Below are 16,390 nucleotides of genomic sequence, written 5' to 3'. Positions count from 1 at the left end.
GATTCCCTATTCTTCCTGAACATTGCCATCTTGGCTGCTTGCCCATTATTTCCTGGCAATCATCACCTTCTCATTGTTTAATTATTCCTAGAAGTTTCATGGCAAAAATAATCTACCAACATCTGGTAACAATGGTTATGGCTTATATTGTTGACAAAGCATAGTCCATGTTCATGTTTAGATAGGTATTTAATGCTAAAAGTGTTCATTTGAGAGGGTCTAGCTCCTGTGTTCCTCTGGACCAGTGTCAGTCTGACACAGATAGAGGAAGTGGTGCCTAAAGGAGGGGTGCAAAGAATACAGGTAGGTGCAGAGAGGGTGGCTTCTTTGCACAGGTGAGGGAGCAGGTCACAACAGGAGGAAAACTTGTGTGACACAAGTTTTATCTTCAAGTCCCATGATTAGGTCTGATGAGCTTGCTCTGGTACCGAAAGCAACATTTCCATCATCCCGTCTCCTAGACCAGCAACCTACAGCTGAGGTAGGAAGTCCAGAGGACCCAATTACTCCTTTTTGAGCTGCTTCACTCGCTTTGTATTTCTGTGGGTAAACACTAATGAGAAACATCCTCTCTCAAGGTCAAAGGATGGCAGCTCTGAGCTGTAATGTGCCCCAGTCCCCTCCTTCTCAGGCTGCAGAGCTGAGCCCTGGTTGTTCTAAGTATCAAGCCCCTCTCAGCTGACAGTGCAGAGATTTACAGGGGATAGAATCCTGTTTGCTTGGAGCTTTATATTTTTAGTATGGACTTAAGCATTATAGCTGTGGGAATGGGAACGCAGCCTCTTCGGGAACAGTTTGGCACATATATAATATATATGTATGTATAATCCTAACTAGCACTGGGAGGTAGAAATAGGAGGATCAAGATCAAGAGTTTAAGATCAGCCTTCAATGCATAAAAAGTACAAGGCCAGCTCCAGCCTCAAACATTTTTTGTTTGTTTGTGAGTGAAATGTGCAGTTACTATATTAATGAGTAATATTACACCTACATGTTTATCTCTGAGGAATGAAAACTTAGGTTTATATAAAATTCTATATGTGAGGAGCTGTAGAGATAGATGACTCTGAGGTTAGGAGACTTGCCCTTCTTGCAGAGGACGCAGGTTCAGTTCCCAGCACCCATATGGTGTCTCACAATTCTAATAATTCTAATTTAAGGGGATCCAATGCCCTCTCCTACATCTATGGATATTGCACACATATGCATACAGGCAACCATTCATACATGTAATAAAATAAATCATGAGAACAACAGCTGCCGGCCCACACTAGGATCACATTTGCTCTTACTCCACTTGTGGTCTGGCTGGCTTGCAGGAGGACATCAACCCATCTGATTTGCGGGACAAGTTGATGGACCTGGCGTGCTTGGAGGCCAAGTACAATCACAGCCTATGCCACCTGATCTGCTATCATTACTGTGCTCTCTCATCAACTCCATCCAACAAAATCTGGAGGACGCACTGAATGCTGGTGATAAATTAACAGAGATTCTTGCAGAGGTCAACACTCTGTATAATAAAGTACTGTGAGCATAAGAAATAGTTCTTGATGGCCAGTTTCTTGTTCTTGCTTCAGACTGAGCCAGAGAGAAAGCCAAACGGCTGTACTCTGACCTAAACTTATTTGATGTCAAGACACATTGAAACTCTACTGACACACATGGGTGTAAATTCAGTAGAAGTTGAAGAACTCAACCGTGACGAAGATAAAGCTGATTTTGATTAATTGTCTAGGACTCCTGAAACTTATTAGGCAAAAATGAGAAAACATCTTTAATAAAGCCCATACATTCCTCTCTCTCTCGGGTTCAATACATGGAGAATTTCCTGTGCCAAAGCCACAAACTGATTGTCTAAGACAATCTCCTAGGCTAGAAGAGCCACATACAAGGCATGCTTGGTGGAAATGCATGGAAGAGTCTCATCAAGAAGCGACTGAGAAAGAAGTGGAATCTCCAGATTGTTGCAGACTTGCTTTAGAGAAGACCTTGATACTCCAGTGTCCTCTTAGTATTTTGCGGTTGATCCCTACATAGTGGAAAACATCTTTCCTCTTTGCTTCATTATACGGGATGCTTTTGCAAGAGTAAGATTTGGTCAAGACTGATTATCACTAATAGAACCAGTGATGAAGGAAGAAAGTTGTCAGGAGCCATTTTCCCCAAGATGATAGCGGGGACCATTGTTCTAAGAATGTTTGCAGAAAGCCCCACTACCTTGAGAGCTGTTTGCTGACCTAACCTGTTGGGACGGAACCTGCCTCACGTCCCAACTATCTTGATAGCAGGGACCATTGTCCTAAGAATGTTTGCAAAGAGCCCCCATATCCCTATCATCTTGAGAGCTGTTTGACCAGGTGTGCTGACTAGTAACCTTTGCTACCCCGGCAAAATCCCCCACTCCAACCCAAAAGCCTCATTCAAGGACTATATAAGCCACTGCCATTACGCTAATAAGCGGAGGCTTTGACAAAAGAATTTTGCTTGGCCTCGTTCCTCTCTCTCACCCATGTTCTTTCAGGTAGCGCTCCTTCAGACCCTGGAATAACTGGACCTGCTGGGCGGTTACAGAAAGTGAGGAAATTGACCAAAACACTTAAATTAGGAATCAAGGAATTATAGCTTTGAGTTATGGTGACTGCGAGGAGATGGGGAAGAGTTTTGAATTTTCTGAGCCTGTAATCTCTCTGAGTCAGAGCCAGCAGTGGCTAAATGCTTGATGCCAGCTGACGAACTGAAGGCAATATGATGTGATGTATCTTGAAGGGGAAGCAGCATATATTGTATACATGTTTTATTAAATGCTTTTAAAGATGAAGATTCAATTAAGTAAAACATAGCTTTTGAGAGTTAGTGGATTTTTCATGGTTATCTCTGATTAAAGGAAATTCAGGGCCATAAAACAAATAAATAAGTCAAGGTTCTGGAGCGATGATTCAGCAGTTAAGAGCACTGGTTGATCTTCCAGAGGACCAATGATTGATTCCCAGTACACTTCACTTTGTCTGCAACTCCAGTTCCAGAGGATCCAATCTTTCAGATTCTAAGGGCATGGCATATGCATGGTGCACAGATATACATGCAGGTAAAACACTTATACATATGAGTTGAAAAATAATTTTAAATAAAGAATTTTATTTATTTATTTAAAGATTTTTAAAATAAATGTTCTATGAGGAGCATTTACATGTGGATTTATTTTTAAATTATTTTAAATGAAGCCATAAGGTTTCATTAATCCCCATCATTGAAAAGCTAGAAATGACTGAATATTCTGCAACTGACAAGTGATAAGCAACTAAGAACACACACGCACACACATACAGTGGAATGCAATTTGAGATATATAAAAGGAATGACATCCTGCACACATAGCCAAAAAACTGAAACACGAATGCATTTTACTCTCCAATGGAGCCAGTCTCCAAAGTTAAATAAAGCCAAATTCCATTCATATAATTATCAAAGAAACATGGGGGAAAGATGACAATAGACCAAATATATATAGTAAACTATGGGTTCGTGGAAGTGCCATCTTAAATCATTTCACTAAAATGCTTTGGGTGTGATGTAAGGGTGTGGCTCAAGGCTGTATGCCCTAGAGGTTCATTCCCGAGGGTGCCTATGTGGAAAAAGAGTAGAACTTGAGAGGGATGGGACTTAGTGAAAGGTAATTAGGTATTGGGAGATTAATCTCAAAGAAAGTTAATATGAGGGCCTGGGATTGTATAGACCTTTAATCCTAGCACTCAGGAGGCAGAAGCAGGTAGATCTCTATGAGTTTGATGCCAGTCTAGTCTACACAGCAAATTCCAGGCCAGTCAGGGCTACATAGTGAGGCCCTATCTCAAAAAGGCATAATATAACTTCTAATGGACCTCTATAATACTCATAAGAGTATCATAAAAACAAAGCAATATTGAGGATATGGTAGGGGGAGAATTGCACAGTGTTAATATAAATTATTACAGCCACTATGAAAACAAAGTTTGAATTTTTTAAAGCTATTTTAACTAAAAATAAATGTATCTTAAAATGAAGATGTACCAGTTCTGCATATATAAATAAAATTTACCACAGAGATGCCCTGTATCTATGTAACCAAGACATGAAATCTGCCTTGACCTTCACCAACAGACAAATGAATTTTTAAATGCCTGATTTATATGTACAGTGAAGTCTCTCTAGGTCACAAATAAGAAAGATGAAATTAAATCATGCTACTTGCAGGAAAATGGGTAGAACCAGTGGTTATTTTCTGAACCAAAATTAGCCAAAACATACAGGCAAGTATGCCATGCTATCTCTTGTGTCTGGAAACAAAAAAACAAAAAATGGTTGTTGGGTTCCTAGGAATGAGGATGGGGTCTAGAGAAAAGGAAAGAGGCAAGAGGGGGTTGGAAGAAAGGCATATGATCTAAGGTTTGCATAGGCAATAGTAGAAATATGTGAATATCAAATGCAATCCATTAATTTGACCAATTAATAAATATTGAATAAGCACAACTTATTAAAGAGCCAGTATGATCCATGATCCTATCTCTGCACATATGCCCACCACTGTGATACCATCTGCTGCAGGCCCTCATTAGAGCCAAACAGATGTCAGTGCCATGCCCTTGAACTGCAATTACTATGAACTAAAGTTCCCTTTATAAACTAGTTAGCTTCAGGCATTTTGTTATAGCCACACAAAAAAATAAACAAATACAGTGACCTATTTAACAAATTACATTAGTATAACTTAGCAATCATTTCCAAAAAAGTAAGAGGAATAAAGTCATATCTATATATTTTTGTTCATCAGATTATAGAATCAGTTGCACATTTTAATAAATGAAACTATTAAAATGCTAAAATAAAATGTGTAGAAAAATTTTAACTATGATTAATTTAGTCATTCTAAATGTAGCATCAAAAGTAGTGATAAATACATGTATTTGAAATAGTTTTTAGAAATGTGGTTTGTGCCAAAGAAAATAATAACAACAAAAATACCTATAGCAAAGGTCAAAAATCAGGAAAAAATTTCAACTTATATCGTAGATAAGAGACTAATATTCCTAGCATGGTACTTATGATAAATTAATTGGAAAAAAAGTCAGCCACATAATAGAAAAGCAGGGTACAGCCATTTCTTTTTCATTTAAACATTATTTCATGGATAGGAAAAGGGGAGCATTTTAAAAAAAAAAAGAGAGATTGTATGACACAGGAAATAAAAAACTTACAATGCCCAGGAAGTCCCTGGAACTTACAAAATTCATGAAACCTCTCCGTGAGATTATATAGAAGTAACATCTGTTAAAGAGAAGAGATTCTCTGAGCTATCAAGTTGCCTGAAAGCTGTGCCAAGAGCTCTGGGGGTTTAGTTCTCACGAATCATCAACTGCACTGGGCTGAGATTTGTTTCTGGTGATGCAGCTGCCTTTACATCTCTTATGTTCCTATGAATGGCTCCGATAGACTCACGGGTTCTCTCAGTCAGACTCATGTGGAATCAATTCATTGGTTTGTCATTGGTGCTCTATGTTGGGTGATCAGATGTTCATTCATGTGTCCCCAGGAAAAGTCACACAATAATACCCACATAGAGCTTATAATTCATTGGAAAAATCAACCATACAATAGGAAAGTGGTCAAAGGAAAGGAATTTCAGAAAATAAATGAATGCAAATGGCTTGTCGGGCACACCTATCCCTATGAATGAAATGTACTATGTTCTGTGGGAAATTGGTCACAGAAATGGTAAAAGTGTTGAGAATCCATGCACAAATCAAGACTTAGCAACTACAGAGGCCATTCCCACACAGAGAAAGTGACTACACAGAGACTAGGAGGCAAGGCCACAGAAAGAGCTGGAACCCTGGTGACGCTGTAGGAAGAGACTGGACTACCGAAGTGAACAATTCCCAAGGGAAAGATTTAGCCAGAGAGACGAACACCTTCCTTCTCTGCTTGGTCCTCTGTTCTGTTCTACCCCTGCTTCATCATGGCCACACTTAGAAGCAAATTGGCAAGGGAACCTGGGAAATGAGATTCCCTGTACTCCAAAGGTAAGTGAAAGAAAGCCCAAAACTTTGCGGGCCCCAGTTCCCATTTCTGAGTAACTGTGAAAGCAATGGAGGGCTTGGGTGAAGCTGGGGGAGGTTCTTGCAGAACCTGCTGCATTAAAGCTGTCTGGTGTCCCTGTAAGCAGGAGAAGTCCAGAGACTAGAGTTACCCTTAGCTTTCCATCTAGGAATCTTTAGCCACAGCACACAGATTCACTGAGTCAAACATCCAAGGCAAGGACAGAGAGATTCCCTGCAAATCTGTCAGGCTCACAGCACTCAGCAGGTTCCACTTCAGGCTTGATTGAAGGAACAAAGGAAGGACTGTGGGGTTGGGATGCCAGGAGAGGAGAGGGACAGCAGGGAGTAAACTTGATTAACAAGCCCCTAGGAAGCTCTTCCACCAACCCATAACTGATTCTCCTTCCACTCCATATGGCTTTAGTTCACAACATTGAAGTATCCAGATCCTTTATGGAGAACGTGTTTCTGAAAGATAGTGCAAAAATAGAAAGGAAAACAGAATCTGCTACTCAGCTAACACGGCAGCTGATTCCAAATCATATTTTTAGGTGAATCAAAACTGCTGAGGCTCCAGGAAGTTTGCTCTGAGCGGCCAGGAGGCACGCGAGTGGAGAACAGGGACATTTTCCCATTGGATACCCAGGGGAACGAACACCATTCTACATGCATGCACCAGCATGGGCCGCTAAGAGTCTGACCTCCTGGGCTGCTCCTGCCCACTCTGGACCTTTAAAGCATTTTCTTTTGGCAACCGGAGCCTGCTCTGCCAAATTTGATGCACTTAATACTTAGGAGAGAACCCTGATCTCTCTCTCTCTCTCTCTCTCTCTCTCTCTCTCTCTCTCTCTCTCTCTCTCTCTCTCTCTCTCGTGCTGCCAGGCCCTTCAGTACCTGGCAGGGAAGCAGCCTAGGCCAGAGCAGCCACGGAGCTGCCATAAGCTATTTCCAGATGCTGTAGAGGTGTGTCCCTGTGACTTTGATTAACTAGCAATGGAAGCCATCAAGTTCAAGATTACCTCAGAGAAGAAAATCCCACAGGCCACACACCTTGGCACTCCTGCTATCAGGTGTCTCTCTTCTGTACCACCTCCGTTCCGCCTTCAGAAATAGGAATTAAATGGGATACAGCAATGGGATACAAACCCCATCTTTGTACAGTCTGAGACAAGTTCCCAAGTTCCATCTTCATAAAGACAGCATCACAGATGGAAAGCCCCCTGAAGATATAAAATCACTTGTCTTCAGTAAAGAATAAGATAAGAAAGTAGTTGATGTTGGGCTAACTATGTGTGTTATGGTCCAGGAAGGCAGACCCAGGTATTCTGAAGGATGTATACCACTATGGAAGAGGACATGTGAACATTTATCTATAGGCATAAAACAAAACAAGCATACAGTAATACATTCAAAATAGATGCATTGGCTGGGGCTTTACGAAGGTGGCCGTTACAGCTTTCTTCTCTGATGTGATAAAACTCTGACCAAATGCAACCTGGGGAGGAAAAGGCTTATTTTATCTTATACGTCCAGGTCACAATCCCATCACCATTTATCACTGGGGAATTCAGGATAAGAACTTGAGGCAGGAACTGAAACAGAGACCATGGAAGAACACTGCTCACTGACTTACTTCCCCTGGCTTGCTCAGCTACCTTTCTTATAGAGACCAGGAATACTACCTAAATATGGCACTGTCTTCAGCAGGCTGGGCCCCTCCACACCAATCAGCAATCAAGGAAATACCCTCATAAACAGACCCACAGCCCGATCTGATAGAAACAACTCAAGAGGGGCTCTCTTTTCTGTGGTGACTCTAGTGTATGTTAAAACTTAGATAGCCCAGTAAGCTACAGCAAGCAAAGAAAATCTTTCCATAGATTTCAGATGTCATCTGGTACCATTCAAAGATCTAGAGTTGATGCATGAGAGAGGTCTGCTAAGGCTACTGACAATGTTTGCCTAAGTCACAAGAAAGTTTGCATCTTACTTATGTTTCACGTTTCTACTGTGAAAACCTCGACAAAAGCATCTTGGGGAAGGTTTATTTTAGCTCACCATTCCAGATTACAATCCACCACAGCGGGGCAGTGCCAGGAACGTGAAGCAGCTGGTCACATCATGTCCACAGTCACAAGCAGAGAACAAGCTAATGTATTCATGGAACTGTTCACCTGCTCATCTTGCATGTCCACTTTTACATAAGACAGGATTTCCAACCCAGGGAATAGTGCTAGCCACTGAGTGGGTCAAGATTGTGTCTGGTTGACTATTAAAACCAGCTGTCACAGTAAAGACACAAAAGTAAAAGTGGACGGGTCGTAAAGAGCCTAAAATTACTCAAAGGAAATGTGCCTGTAGACTTGCCACATTCTTGTTTGCATGGGTCTCCAGATTATAGGATTCTAGTACAGATATGGCTTCTTCAGGCAACTTCAGCCTCACACTTCTATCATTAACCACGATAGACTAGTCAAACATCATAGTAAATCTGCCTCAACCACTCACTCTCCCATCCAGTTGTGCCCCAATCATGCCCCAGACTTCCCTCCCATCCAGCATCTCTCAATTCTCCCTGCCCTTCAATCCTAGGCCCCTCCATCTTGAATTTGAGGGCTGCAACATTGTGTGAGGTGGCATGAGAGAGAGCCCTCCTCCTTGCCAGAACCTAGAAGGTTAGATACTACTCCTGCCCAGGTCTGTGAGGCCAGCTGAGTGCCAAAACACCGATATATAGCTGCACAGCTTACACAGCAGGAGCATATGGGTGGGGGCAGGGGAGCATGTGCTCTTTGTGTTTGCCAGGGTCTGCAGCAGCAAAAACATTCCTTCACGTCACCTATCTTTGAGGTACAACCTTGACTGCAATTCTTCAAGTTTTCTATGCCTAAGCCCCAGATTCACAATTTTGGTTAGTGTAATGTCTACTCAAATTAGATGGCTCAGTGGTTATTTTTTTAGCATAAACATAACCTCTTATTTTAGATAAAAATTGTTTCAGTAGCCAAAATATATTGAATCATTTTTCATGTCTTCTTGATTAGTATTAATATTACTTATATATAAATAATAAGTTTTATTATAACACTTTTACATACATATAATGTGTGCTTACTTTGTCAATCCCTAATTATCCTTTTTGTCTTAACACTTTTTAATTATTTATTTTTATGTGTTTGGATGTTTTCCCTGCATGTATGTCTGACTACTACATGTGTACAGTTCCTGCCAAGACGAGAAGAGGAAATCACATTCCCTGGAACTGTAGTTATCGATGAGTTACCAATTGGGTGCTGAGAATCCAATTGGGTCCTCTGCATAGGCAGCCAGTGATCTTAACTGTTGATCTACCTTCCCAACCCCTCACTATCCTACTTTATCTTTTTTTCCTCCCTCTGTTTATCTTATAACCCTATTAGTCCCCCTTTTATTTCAATATTCTTTTCCACCCCCAAGAAAACATTCAATATTTAATTTTGTAAGTCAAAATATTCAGTAATTGAATTTGTAGATCTAACTTACCTTGCTGAAATAAACATCTCTAGTTCTACCCATTTTTCACAAACAGCCTAATTGTTTGCTTGTTTATGGCTGAATAGTGTGATGGTGGTAGTGGTGGTGGTGGTAGTGGTGGTAGAAGTGGTGTGTGTGTACCACATTTTCTTCCTCCGTTTATTCCCTGATGAACCTCTAGGTTGATTCTATAACAACCTGTTGTAATATGAGCGGCAGGGCTGCTTCCCACCACCACCCGGTTAGCTTTACCCGAAATAATTACACGGAAACTGTATTCTTTTAAACACTGTCTAGCCCATTAGTTCCAGCCTCTTATTGGCTAGCTCTTACATATTCATCTAACCCATTTCTAATATTCTGTGTAGTACCACGAGCTGGCTTACCAGGAAAGATCTTAACCTGCGTCTGTCTGGAGTGGGAGAATCATGGCGACTCCTGACTCGGCTTCTTTCTCCCAGCATTCTGTTCTGTCTACTCCGCCTACCTAATTTTCTGTCCTATTAAAGGGGCCAAGGCAGTTTCTTTATTACTTAACCAATAAAACAACAGATAGAAAGATGACCCACCTCCATCAACAACCATATGGATATCATAAAAATGTAGGTCTTTCAACTTTGACTTTGATATTTTGTGGGAGGGGTTGGGATATACCTATAATTAATTTAGGTGGATTATTGATTCGGTTTTATCCTAGTTTGTTCACTATGACTCAATGGTCATCTAGATATCACCTTCTTCATGAAGCTTTTCTTGATCTGCCATCTATTCTGAGCTCTCCACACTCAAATACTGCAGCAGCCACATCCTGGCTCTGTTCTCTTGTAATTTTGCCTAGCCATTGTCAAAAGGCCATATTCATTTTTGAAGACACAGTTTAGAACTTTCCTCAAAGTCTCAGAAAATATCTTAAGGCTGATTTACCTTTTTCCAACAAACTCCACAATGAAGCAGGCTAGAAAGTCAGGTGTCATTAAGGGAATATTAAACATGGAAGAAGGCCCTCACCTTAGAGACTGGTTACAGTCTCTCATCAGCTGAGCCCAGGTGATGGATCAACAGGCAAAGTACTTGTCACACAAAACTGAGGGTCTTATTCACACCCAAGCAACCATGTAAAGCATCAGATGTGGTAGCACACAAGTGTAATGCCAGCACTGAAGAGACAGAGGCAGACCGGACTGAATCGATGTGCTCTGGGCTCAGCAAGAGACCCTGTCTCAAAAAGTAGGTGGAGATGGATGAAGAAAGACATTGACTTCTGCTTCAGCAAGCATGCACATAAACATGCAAGTTCATATATAAGTTCAGATATATATAAACATATGTATGGACATATGCAAACAATACACCACACACAAACAAAGACTTAATATAGTTCCTAAACAATTAACATTTACTATGGAGGATGAAGATAGAGATACAATATTCTTTTTATATAGTAATATTTTCAAATGTTTGAATAGCAATGAATCTTTCTTGAAGACTGGGTGTCTATGACCTTGAATATTGCTTTATTCACTTTTCTAGATATTTTCTGGAAATCTCACAAAGAAAATTTTATATACCTATTTACAGTAAAAGCTTCCTAATTTCCCTCATGCATAACCCTTGTGAGTCATGGTTTCACCTTATCAGCTGTGATCTCACCCAATGCACACTGGGAACTAAATTGTGGTCTTGCTAAAAGTTAAAAGATTTCCTAGAGTTAGAGAAATGGATGTTGATATTTAAGAGCCCTGGCTGCTTTTGTAGAGGATCTCAATTGAATTCCAGCACTATATGGCAGCTTACATCCATCTGTAATTCCAGTTCCTGGGAGAGCTGGTACCCTCTTCTGGATTATGCTGGCATTGCACACATAATATTTTATAGGTGAACACATAAAATGAAAATAAATCCCTTTTTTTGTGGTGACTCATGAAGAGCCTGTTGCACAATTAGTAGAAACCCAGAGACAGAAATTGGGGCTCAACCTGAAGGTCAGAAAAGCAAAACAACCAGCCATTGGCTCTTACCTCTACTTCAGTCCAAAATGGTCATCCTACCTCCAGGAATATCATAATGAGACTGTATCTGAGAGTTGTCTCCTCTCATTTTATATTCCTCTCTAGGACTGGGATTAAAGACATGCATGACTACTGCCTGGTTTCTACGGCAAACTAGCATGGCTACTGGGATTAAAGGTGTGTGTCATCACTGCCTGGTCTGTAAGACTGACAGGGCAAATGTTTTACTCTTCAAGCAAGCTTTATCTATTATCTATTAAAATATGAGTGAAATATCACTACAGAAGTCATCCTTTACTCTTAAAGATGCATGCTGAAAGACTTAAGAATAAATAAGTATTTATGACATATCAAACATATCTCACAATTCTGTGATGTTTGTAGAAAACCCAGTTAAGGAAAAGATGGCAGTGGTTATGACCATAAGCACAGAAGCTAGGAAACATTAATGTGATTGCAGTGGAGGGATGTTTGTAGGATAGATACAAATGATTTCAACCTGTGTGATTATAATTTGGGAAATATTTAGTAGATACCATCAGTATTTATTATACATACAGCATTTCTATATAAAAGACAAAGAGTATAACTAACTTCTTTAATTCCATTATCACAATAAAAATATATTATTATATCCATTTCAAAGTTACTATACACAAAGGCTGATGATGAAAATGATTGTCATCTTGTATTGTTTCATAACTCAAAGAGTAATTGTCTAAAAACTCTTCCCCATAAGTCAAAATTGCGAATATCTTTTCTGATCTTATTCAAAACCAAATCATTTAGTTGTATCTCACATCTTTCCATTTCAAATACATTAATGGAATTTCTTATTAAAGCTTTTCTAGAAATAGATGGAGTTATACAGCCCGATTTCTTCCTTCCCCCTCTGTTTTTCTCCCCCCTCTTTCTTTTATTTAAAAATACAAGAAAACATTTAGTTGGGCTTATGGTTTCAGAGGGTTAGAATCCATGTGGTTCACACAAAGACATGGGAGGGGAACACACCAAGGCATGGGGACAGGGACAGCTAAAAGCTTATGGAGCCACAGCAGAAGGCAGGGAACATACTAAAAATAGTGTTTGAAACCTCATCCAGTGATAGACCTCCTCCAACAAGGCCACACCTCTTAATCCTTCCCCAAAAGTTCCATAAGCTGGAAACTAAGTACTCAAACATAGGAGTCTGCGATAAGGGCCAAACATGATTTTTTTTTCTCAATAGATTCAGCTTAATTTCTTGAAAGTTTTCATGAGTCCCATTTCTGAGTGTGCTAGAAATAGACTGGAATGGTCCAACCCCACATCCTTCCTCACAAACATATCTTTGTCTTTTACTATAATAATGAAAATGATTCTTTTATCATCTTATTACAGTAAATATATGCTAATATTTTTTCCATTCATGATACATTTTAAACAGAATGTGGAATAGATCTTCAATTTAATGCTTTTTTCTTAATTTCTTCTTCTCTCATATATTACATCTTGACCACAGCCTCTCCTCCTTCCTCTCTTCCCCGTCTCTCTCCGCTACCCCCAGATCCACTCCTACTGTGGAATATTATTTTAACTATGAAAAGATGTGTTACATTTGTTAATGTTGTGAAATATTTATCTACGTAAAGGTGTGTTGCATTTGTTTATGCTGCATTTGTTTAACGATGTAAAGATGTGTCACCTTGCTTACCTAAAGCAACTAATAAAAGCTGAACAGACCAATAGCTAGGCAGTAGAGGGATAGGCAGGGCTGTTAGTCAGAGAGAATTAAGTAGGAGGAGGAATCTAGGCTTGAGAGAGAAGAAAGAAGAGAAGGAGGGAGAAAAAAAGGGAGATGCCTGGGGCCAGATACCCAGGTAAGAAAGCAGGAAAGTAGGGCTTACAGAAGGAAAGAAAGATAAAAGGCCCCAAGACAAAATGTAGATGAAGAGAAACAGGTTAAAATAAAAGAGCTAATGGGGCAAGCATAAGATAAGCCCAAACATTCAAAACTAATGATAAGTTTCTGTGTCATGATTTGCAAGATGGTTAGTGGCCCAAAAGGAAGCCTTTCATGTCCCTTTAAGAAAGGGCATGTCTCCCAGGGATATCAATCAAACATGGCATATCATGCTGCAATAAGACTAGGCATATCCCATCATAATAAGGCTGGGATAGGTAATCCAGTAGGAGGAGAAAGGTCTCAAAACAGCCAAAAGACTCAGAGACAGACCCCACTCCCACTGTTGTGAGTTCCACAAGAACATCAAGATACATAACCATAATATACATGCAGAGGACCATACAAGCTCGCTGATTGTTGGTTCAGTCTCTGTGAGCCCCTAGGAGCCCCGGTTAGTTGATTCTGTGTGCCGTTTTGTGGTGTCCTTGATTCGTCTGGTCCCTACAACCTTTCTTGTTCACCTTATTCATGATTCCCCAAACTGCCTAATGTTTGGCTCTGCATCTTCCTCCATCAGTTGCCAGTTGAAGCCTCTCTGATGATGATTATTCTAGGCTCCAGTCTAGCAGAATATCATTAGGAAAAGATCAAAGTGTTCCTTCATCCTTTGATATCACAATCATACACGTGGTTGTTGTAAAGACAACTAAGAGTGAAACCAGGCCACACCAACACACAGATATGTCTTATTCTTTTTTTTTTTTTTAGCTTTTCTTTCTATTAATCCCTATTCTTAAAAATCTATGTGGAAAGTTCCTAAGAGACCCAATGGTCCTTCCATGTGTCAGGTCCCCTCATATTTCTCGCCTTCACGAAGTGCACGAACCACTGTCTTCTGTACTGGGCAGACATCAGCAGAGAAACCTCAGGCCTCACTCTCACCTCCCTCATGTTTCAGCCCCTTCGGGTGGATTAGGCTGAAGGCTAATGGTCTTCAATGGTGTTTCAATGTGACCTCTGATGTTCTGCTTCTTTCCTACTCGTGAATGAAATTTCCTGGACATGAGCTGAGTCTTCAAAGGCTGCTTAACTTCTGAGAACTGTAACGACGTGACAAAGTTGGACTGGTGCAAGTCTGGAGCCTCATTACAGTTTGTCTTGCACTATGTTTAGCCCCATACACAGTCATTCTTTGTCTGCTTCTGTGTGGGACCTAATATCCTATGTTTGCAGCTAAAAATCTTTTGTAATGTATTAGCTAGCTTAGCAGACCAGTAGATTCCATTAACCCAAAGGCTAAGGATGCTATCGGATAGCATGTGAGGCCTACAGCCAAGGTTTCTCCACTTAGCTCTTATTCCCCTCTCTGATGTTCCCAGTAAATACTTGAAAGGTGTCTTCATTTATGATCTTCTTCATTCTCTTACTATTAAAACTTCACAAAACTGCTTCCACATTAGAACACGGAGTCTTAGGTAACCTAAAGCTGTGTTCTTGGGTCATAGCTACTCATATCCATCCCAAAATAAATTATCTCTTATCCCTTTTGAGGTGAGCGTTGTGTTTTTGCACTGACAGACAACTGCTTAGTTGGTCCCCCAAGGTTCTGCAGACCCAGATAGTAACTTCCTTCCAGGAGTGGCTCTGGGGAACTTCTCTGAGATCTCTGTCTTTTTCTAAGACCTGAATATTTGTTCCAGTGAAAACACTAGTGAGAGCTTCTGGGAGGAAAAATTCTTGGTCTGAGAGTACACCCGTGCACTGGCTGAGCTGCAGCATCTGCTGATAACATTTCACAGCCTTGGAAATAGATTTTCATCCAGTACATTGGCACTCTTCATCTTGTGCCTTCCCCGCATAGGCTCTCTAGAGCAGCTGCTACTGTCCTCACACGTGAAGAAAGTGAAGCCAGGCATGCTAGTACATGATCCACATGGCACAGTCAGGAAGTGGCAAACTCAGGGGCAGGGTCCTTATGCTCTCATGCCAGATTTTTCATTTAGTGAATAAAGAAAAGCATGGAGAAGAGGGCAGAGTCTGCATGGGAGGCCGGATAGAAATGAAGATATTCTTAAGAAATACTAGTAGCGTGTCTCAATCAGAGTGTTGAAACAGTGGGTCCCAGACCAAAGAGAGAGAGAGAGAGAGAGACAGAGAGAGAGAGACAGAGAGAATTTCCAGAAGAATATCATTCTAGGGGAAGCAAAAGTCACCAGTCAAAGGGAGGTGTCTTTAGGAGGAGAATTTACAACATGTCAGAGCACCTTACAAAGGAGACTAAGGCTGAACTGATCATGACTAAGGGGACTGTTGAGATACTTATCTGTTACTGCCTATTTAAACTCTACTCTCATGTTGAGACATTAAAGATAGACAGGAGGGCTGGATGGCTATTGTCACTGTATCTCTTTGCCCTTTCCCATTGCAGTCACACTGAAGAAATATCCTTTTTCCCCGCATTTCACTGTTAATTCAACTCCTTTAATGGGCTTGTTGACAATGAATGGCCGAACCTGGCTTTGTTGGGGCACAGGCTGTGACCCCAGAGTTTGGTAACATCTGAGCTAAAAATGTGTTAAGTAGAGGGAGAGAAAATGCCATGATGAAAAATGAAGAAGCATTTGTTTGGGCTTTAGAGACTGGAAAGGAATTTATCCCCGGAAGGAGAAAGATGTGGGTGCCACAAGCAACATCCCATTTATTGTACCCAAACTTGTTTGGATACATTCTAACCTTGTTGAGAGGTATGTAAATCCAGAGTAAATATCACCTTGCTTCAAGCCCTGAGTCCGTGGGTAATACTTTTCTCAGTGACATAAACTCTCTATATTCATATAAAGAATCTCATCTACTGCTCACTGCGATCACTGTTGTAGTATAGCTGTTGCCCGTAGGCACAGCCTGAG

General features: G+C 40.6%; 1 pseudogene; it reads left to right on the top strand.

The window, feature by feature from the left end:
* Positions 1-397: 397 nt before the first annotated feature.
* LOC130869252 (non-structural maintenance of chromosomes element 4 homolog A-like) lies at positions 398-2,723 on the top strand (annotated as a pseudogene).
* The last annotated feature ends 13,667 nt before the right edge of the window (positions 2,724-16,390 follow it).

Source organism: Chionomys nivalis, chromosome 2 (genome assembly GCF_950005125.1).
Source record: "Chionomys nivalis chromosome 2, mChiNiv1.1, whole genome shotgun sequence".
NCBI classification, from domain to species: Eukaryota; Metazoa; Chordata; class Mammalia; order Rodentia; family Cricetidae; genus Chionomys; species Chionomys nivalis.
This window is presented reverse-complemented; position numbering and strand designations above follow the sequence as displayed.